At 42.9% G+C, this 8,349-nt stretch overlaps 1 protein-coding gene and 1 non-coding gene across 2 annotated transcripts in view; one reads left to right on the top strand and one right to left on the bottom strand.

Annotated features, from left to right (window-relative positions):
• Positions 1-8,349, bottom strand: part of DCAF12 (DDB1 and CUL4 associated factor 12) — a 41,710-nt gene that overhangs the window by 21,368 nt on the left and 11,993 nt on the right. The gene's annotated exons all lie outside the window — the stretch shown is intronic.
• Positions 6,478-6,619, top strand: LOC116566175. Its single transcript, XR_004275774.1, has one exon. It is a non-coding gene; the product is annotated as a U4 spliceosomal RNA (small nuclear RNA).

Genomic DNA, 8,349 nt, shown 5'->3' with positions numbered 1-8,349 from the left:
CGGCCCGGCGTCCCGTCGCCCTCGCCCCTCCCCACACCCCCCCAGCTGGGGAACAAGAGGTAAAACCCCTCCCAAAAAAAAAAAAAAAAAAAAAAAAATTTAAATATGAGGTGGGAGGATTGCTTGAGCCCAGGAGGCCAAGGCTGCAGTGAGCCGTGATGGTGCCACTGTACTCCCACCTGGGTAACAGAGCAAGACCTTGCCTCAGAAAAACAAAACAAAACCAAGACTCTCCTGGTCTTGCCCCTACTATCTTCATGTCCTGCCATGGACTTCAAACTCTAGAAATAACTGCTTATAAATATTATACATGAAAGATTCTTCAATGAAATATAATTATTTTGTTGGCCAGGTGCAATGGCTCACGCCTATAATCCCAACACTTTGGAAGGCTGAGGTGGGTGGATCACTAGGTCAGGAGATCAAGACCATCCTGGCTAACATGGTGAAACCCTGTCCCTACTAAAAATACAAAAAAATTAGCTGGGCATGGTGGCACACGCCAGCAGTCCCAGCTACTCGGGAGGCTGAGGGAGGAGAATTGCTTGAACCAGGGAGACATATGTTGCAGTGAGCCAAGACTGCACCACTGCACTCCAGCCTGGGCAACAGAGTGAGACTCTGTCTCAAAAAAATAAATAAATAAAATAAAAAATTAAAATAAAAAAACACTACAAAACAAAAACAATCCCCAGGCCTTACCCTAAAACTCTTCTATTAGGAATTTCTGAATTCATATTTACTGCAGCATTATTCATAATAGCCGAGGTATGGAATCAACCTAAGTATGCATCAATGGATGAATGTATAAAGAAAATGTGGCACAGACACACAATGTAATACTGTTTAGCTATAAAAAAGAATGAAATCCTTAGGCAGGGCGCGGTGGCTCAAGCCTGTAATCCCAGCACTTTGGGAGGCCGAGGCGGGTGGATCACGAGGTCAAGAGATCGAGACCATCCTGGTCAACATGGTGAAACCCTGTCTCTACTAAAAATACAAAAAATTAGCTGGGCATGGTGGTGCGTGCCTGTAATCCCAGCTACTCAGGAGGCTGAGGCAGGATAATTGCCTGAACCCAGGAGGCGGAGGTTGTGGTGAGCCAAGATCGCACCATTGCACTCCAGCCTGGGTAACATGAGTGAAACTCCATCTCAAAAAAAAAAAAAAAAAAAAGAATGAAATCCTTTTGACAATGTGGATGAACCTAGAGAACATTATGTTAAGTTAAACAAACCAAGTACAGAATATCGCATGACCTCACTTAAATGTGGAACCTTAAAAAGTTGATCTCTGCCAGGCGCAATGGCTCACACCTGTAATCCCAGAACTTTGGGAGGCCGAAGGGGAGCAGATCACCTGAGGTCAGGAATTTGAGACCAGGTTGGCCAACATGGTGAAACCCCATTTTTACTAAAAATACAAAAATTAACTGGGCATGGTGGCAAATGCTTGTATTCCCAGCTACTCAGGAGGCTAAGGCACAAGAATCCCTTGAACCCAGGAGGCAAAGGTTGTAGTGAGCTAAGATTGCACCACTGCACTCCAGCCCTGGTGTCAAGAGTGAGACTCCATCTCAAAGAAAAGAAAAAAAAAAGTTGATCTCATAGTAGAGATTAGAATAGTAATTATCAGAGGCTAGGGAGATTGGGGCAGGTGAGAGTAGAGAGGTTGGTCAATGGGTACAAAGCTACAGTTAGGAGGAATAAGTTCTGCTGTTCTATTGTATAGTAGGGTGACTACAGACAACAATTTTATTGTATACTTCAAAATAGCTAGAGGATTTTGAATATTCTCACCAAAAAGAAGTAACAATTGTTTGAGGTGATGAATATGCTAACATTCGTGATTTGATCATTACATAATGTGTATATATATTGAAATATCACATTGTACCCCATAAACATGTATAAGAATTATCTGTCAGTTAAAAAAAAAAATTAAAAGAAAGAAAAAGAAATTCTAGGCTGAGCATTGTGGCTCATGCCTATAATCCCAGGACGCTGGTAGGCTGAGGAAGGAGGATCACTTGAGGCAAGGAGTTCAAGACCAGCCTGGGCAACACAATGAGACTGTATCTCTACAAAAAATACAAAAAGTTATCGTGGTGGCACATGCCTATAGTCCCAGCTACCCAGAGGGCTGAGGTGGGACGATCACTTGAGACCCAGAGGTCAAGGTCGCAGTGAGCTGTGGTTGAACCACTGCGCTCCAGCCTGAGCAACCGAGAGAGACCCGTCTCAAAGAAAAAAAAGAAAAAAGAAAGAAAAAAAAAGAAATTCTAAGTTTGCAGCTACCAAAACTGAATTTTTTTCAAGGATCTCCGTGTGAATGAGATGATTTCCCAAGTTTAACAGCCATTGATCTAGACCCTTGATACTCAAAGGAACACAAAGCAGAATCTCAGGCCTATCCCAGACTTACTAAACCAAAATCTAGTTTTCCAAAATCCCTAGGCACAGTTTGAGTGCTGATGTAGAGAGACTCTGCTCTGTAATGCAGAGGGCAGTGAGTGGGATAAGACTCAAGTGTTTGGCTGGGTGTGGTGGCTCACACCTATAATCCCAGGACTTTGGGAGGCCAAGGCAGGTGGTTCACCTGAGGTCATGAGTTCAAGACCAGCCTGACCAACATGGACAAACCCCATCTCTATTAAAAACACAAAATATTCGGGTAAGGTCTTCCTAAAAAATAAAATAAAATAAAAAATACAAAATGAGCCGGGTGTGATGGCGCATGCCTGTAATCCCAACTACTCAGGAGGTTGAGGCAGGAGAATCACTTGAACCTAGGAGGTGGAAGTTGCAGTGATGTGCGATTGAGCCATTGCACTCCAGCCTGGGCAACAAGAGCAAAACACCATGTTGGGGTGGGGGGAGACTCAAGTGTAACCTGTGACCTGCAATCTGGAAAGATCTGAGTTTCTCCTATGGAATCTGAGGGCTGGCTAAAACTTTAAGAATTATTTTAGTCCTCTTTAATTATTTGCATTAAAAATTTAAATAAAAAAATAATAAAATTTAAAAATAAAGAATTATTTTAGTCCTTTCTTTGCCTTAAGACAGGGCTCCATTTTTGCCATCCAGAATAGATGAGAAAAAAGATTTCATCTCTTCATATCCATGAAAGTCCTAAGTCAAACTCCTTCAGTTTTGGAGTTGAAAGTTTAGGTTTAAATTCCAGATTGGTTATCTACTCACCGTGTGATCCTGGGCAAGTCATTTAATCTTTCTGAATCTTGCTTCTTATCTGTATAATGTGGATAATATAATCTATCCCATAGGGTTGCTAAGAGATCTAATAAAATGCAAGTGTCTAGCACAGGGCTTGGCACAGAATAGGTACTTTAACAAATGATAACTATGCCGGGCGCGGTGGCTCACGCCTGTAATCCCAGCACTTTGGGAGGCCAAGGCAGGTGGATCACGAGGTCAAGAGATCAAGACCATCCTGGCCAACACAGTGAAACCCCGTCTCTAAAAAAAACAAAGCAAAACAAAAATGAGAGCTAATAATACTGCATTATTCTGCTGCTTCTTTAGTTTTACAGGGTGTAAAACAGGTTACTACACTGGATGAAAACCACTTGATATAAAGGGAGACCTCAGTTGAAAAAAACACCGAGACCTGTTGGGTCTGTAGAAGGCTCAGGAAACTAAGAGTTTACCCCTAACCTCACTCTCATTCTTGCAGAGGAATGACAACGAACAACTTGAAGGATAGAGATTCCTCATGGGAAGGAACAGGGATATGGATGAGCTGCCACAGAATCTCTTCCCAAGCTCTTTGACAAGGGGCCAAGGCTTCATGCAGCTCCAGTAACATTTCCCAGAATAAGGCTGCTCCACATTAACCTACTGGGATTCCTGCCAGAAACTAGAAGCACAGCAAGGTAAGCTCGAGACTCAGACTCCCTGCAGTTTACATTCTAGGACAGAGGGGGAAAAGAGACATGTAAGACTAGTGAGTCTATCTATGCATGCATTCATGGGTATCTAGACAAATGTAAATGAGAGTACACAAAGACAAAGGTAGCTTAAAAAAAAGAGTCAGCCAGGCGCAGTGGCTCACTCCTGTAATCCCAGCACTTTGGAAGGCCAAGGCAGGCGGATCACGAGGTCAAGAGATTGAGACCATCCTGGCCAACATGGTGAAACCCAGTCTCTACTAAAAATACAAAAATTAGCCGGGCATGGTGGCACATGCCTAATTCCAGTTACTCAAGAGGCTGAGGCAAAAGAATCGCTTGAACCCAGGAGGTGGAGATTGCAGTGAGCTGAGATTGCGCCACTGCACTCCAGCCTGGACAGTGAGACTCTGTCTCAAAAAAAGGAGTTATGTGGTGGCATGAGCCTACAGTCCCAGCTACTTGGAAGACTGAGGCAGGAGGATCCCTTGGCCCAGGAGGTTAAGGCTACAGTGAGCTATAATCGTGCCACTGCCCTCCAGCCTGGGTGACAGAACCTTGTGTCTAAAAACAAAAAACACAAAAACAAAAAAAGAAGAGGGCGGAACTTTACAATGTTTCTAAAATTCAAGGGTGTTTCAGACTGGAGAAAAGAAAGCAATTCTACACAGGTCACACAGATAACAAGATATACTACACTGCAGTCAGTAAAAGACAGGTGAGCAACCTAAGTCTGTAGAGAGGTGGGGAAAGGAAAGACAAGTGAAATCAAAGCAGAAGAATCCATTCACTGTCCCAATCTGAGAAAGTGGGGAAGAGCAAAGGAGAGAGCCAAGACTAAGAAACACAACAGAAAATGGACAGAAAACATGTATCAAACATTAAAAATATGTATAGCACCTGGGCACGATGGCTCACACCTGTAATCTCAATACTCAAAGCGGGCAGATCACGAGGTCACGAGATCGAGACCATCCTGGCCAACATGGTGAAATCCCGTCTCTACTAAAAATACAAAAATTAGCTGGGCGTAGTGACGTGCTCCTGTAATTCCAGCTACTCAGGAGGCTAAGGCAGGAGAATCGCCTGAATCCGGGAGATGGGGGCTACAGTGAGCCAAGATTGTGCCACTGCACTCCAGCTTGGCAACAAGAGCAAGACTCCGTCTCAAAATATACACAAAAAATATGTATAGCTTGTAAAACCAATTGTAGGAATTTATGCTAAGGAAATAGTGATGGGTGAACAGTTTGAACTGTACATCTTTTTTTTTTTTTTTTAATTATATAGACAGGGTCCCACTATGTTGCCCAGGCTGGACTCAAACCCTCCGGGGCTTAGGCGATCCTCTTGCCTTAGCCTCCCAAAGCACTGGGATTGCAGACATGAGCCACCATGCCTGGCTACTACATACCTTTAATGGCAATAAGGTAGGTCACTACATGAATATACTAACATTTATTGAATGAATTCCCTATTACCAAACATTTACGCCATATCCAAATTTTTAGTAGTACAAAACATATGGCAATAAACATTCTTTTATCTAACTCCAGGGGCCTCCTCTCAGTTCTGGGGCATAAGGAGGGAAATAAATAAATAAATAAATAAATCCAGGGTGGGGTGTGATGGCTCACGCCTGTAATCCTAGCACATTGGGAGGCTGAGGCAGGGGGATCACCTGAGGTCAGATGTTCGAGACCAGCCTGGTAAACATGGTGAAACTCCTGTCTCTACTAAAAATATAAAAATTAGTCCGGCGTGGTGGCAGGCGACTTTAATCCCAGTTACTTGGGAGGCTGAGGCAGGAGAATCGCTTGAACCCAGGAGGCAGAAGCTGCTGAGTTCCACCTACACTCCAGCCTGGCTGACAGTTAGACTCCCACACCACTGCACTCCAGCCTGGTTGACAGTTAAGACTCTGTCTCATAAATAAATAAATAAATAAATAAATAAATCTGGCTGGGGACAGTGACTCATGTCTGTAATTGCAGCACTTTTGGCAGTCAAGGCAGGCAGATCACTTAAGGTCAGGAATTCAAGACCAGCCTGGTCAACACGGTGAATGAAACCCTGTCTCCATTAGAAATACACAAATTAGCTAGGCATGGTGGCATGTGCCTGTAGTCCCAGTTACTTGGGAGGCTGAGGCAGGAGAATTACCTGAACTAGGGAGGCAGAGGTTGTAGTAAGACAAGATCACGCCATCACATTCCAGCCTGGGCGACAGAGTACGACTCTGTCTCAAATAAATAAATAAATAAATAAATAAATAAATCCACGTGTCTGTGCTATGCCAAGATCTTTTACACTCAGCTGTGAATCTAAACTGCTCCTACAAAAGAGGCACTATAGCACTGGCTTGCTAAGATCAATAATGGTACTTCATAATAAATAGGTCTCAAATTCTGATGTTTCGCCACAGAATCGTGACTTTGTGGAAGGAGGACCACATTAGAATTTATAATTATTTTGGATTTAAGTGACATAATTCTTATAAGCGTTATATCTAGCTATAAACTGATTTCTAATTCTTGATTTTGGAGATCTGTCAAAAAGGACTAAGTCCTAGCTTTGCGCAATGGCAGTATCATAGCCAACAAGGTCTACCCGAGCACAATTATTGCTAATTGAAAACTTTTCCCAATACTCCGCTGTGACAACTTGCAGAATTTAGTTGGCATTGGCAATTTTTGACAGTCTCTATGGAGACTGAATTAAAAAAAAAAAAAAGGACTAAATCCTAACAGCCAGCTTTGGCAAGACACCTTGATTTTACCTAGTACCCACCAAAGTCACCAGATAAACTTTGACAACATACAACAGAGGTTTAGCTACTTTAAGCATTATCTAAACAAACATTTGTTAAAAAGAAATTCTTAGGCTGTAAAATCAGAACCCTATTTAGTATTGCTTTTATGTGCTTACAAATCCTATCACCTATTTCCAAATGGTACCAGTCTGAAAAAAAAAAAAAAAGGAGAAATAAAAGGATTGGTCCAATAGTCTGATTTCATAAGACTTTATTTCTTCCTATGGAAGAAATACCTGGTATATGAGGAGATTATATAAAATAAGTCAATGGAAATTGATTTCTTTTTTATTATTTTTTGAGACTCTGTCGCCCAGGCTGGAGTACAGCAGTGGCGTGATCTTGGCTCACCGTAACCTCAGCCTCCTGGGTTCATGTGATTGTCCTGCCTCGTCTCCCAAGGAGCTGGGACTATAAGCACATGCCACTATACCCAGCTAATTTTTGAATTTTTAATAGAGGCGGAGTTCCACCATGTTGGCCAGGATGGTCTCGAACTCCTGACCTCAAGATCTACCTGCCTTGGCCTCCCAAAGTGCTGGGATTACAGGCATAGGCCACCATGCCTAGCCTTTTTTTTTTTTTTTTTTTTAATGGAGTCTCAATCTGGTGCCCAGGCTGGGGTGCAATGGTACAATCTCAGTTCACTGCAACCTCTGCCTCCTGGTTTCAAGCGATTATCCTGCCTCAGCCTCCCAAGTAGCTGGGACCACAGGCATGTTTCATTATACCTGCTTAATATTTGTATTTTTAGTACAGACGGGGTTTTACCACGTGGGCCAGGCTGGTCTCAAACTCCTGGCCTCAAGTGATTCACCCACCTCGGCCTCTCAAAGTCCTGGGATTATGTGAGCTACCGTGCCTGGCTTGAAATTGATTTCTATATACCCAAGGATGCTAATATTAATATATAAGTTATCCAGGAGAAAATCTCTACACAGGATACTTTCAGCTTTTTGTTCCGTGGTGACATTTCCAGGTATAAGGCCTTCTACTCAGAATTAATGGGAGCTTTATCCCTAACTTGCAAACTACTGGAGAGCAGAGATTGTAATTACATATCTGGTATATGAAGAGATTATAAACTCTTAATAATAATAGTGTTAAATAATGCTAATACAGCTGGGTGTGGTTCTCATTTGTGTAATCCCACTTTGGGAAGCAGAGGCAGGCAGATCACCTGAGGTCAGGAGTTCAAGACCAGGCTGGCCAACATGGCAAAATGCTGACTCTACTAAAAACACAAAAATTATCTGGGTTATAATTTAAAAATTATCTAGTTATAATTCCAGCTACTTGGGAGGCTGAGACATTAGAATCGCTTGAACCTGGGAAGTGGAAGTTGCAGCGGGCCAAGATTGTGCCACTATACTCCAGCCTGGATGACAGAGTGAAACCCAGTTTAAAAAAAAAAAAGATTGGGCCGGGCACGGTGGCTCAAGCCTGTAATCCCAGCACTTTGGGAGGCCGAGGCGGGTGGATCACGAGGTCAAGAGATCGAGACCATCCTGGTCAACATGGTGAAACCCTGTCTCTACTAAAAATACAAAAAATTAGCTGGGATTACAGGCACACGCCACCATGCCCAGCTAATTTTTTGTATTTTTAGTAGAGACAGGGTTTCACCATG

The sequence above is a fragment of the Sapajus apella genome, unplaced genomic scaffold, assembly GCF_009761245.1.
Source record: "Sapajus apella isolate SASKATOON/1434 unplaced genomic scaffold, GSC_monkey_1.0 scaffold42, whole genome shotgun sequence".
NCBI lineage: Eukaryota > Metazoa > Chordata > Mammalia > Primates > Cebidae > Sapajus > Sapajus apella.
This window is presented reverse-complemented; position numbering and strand designations above follow the sequence as displayed.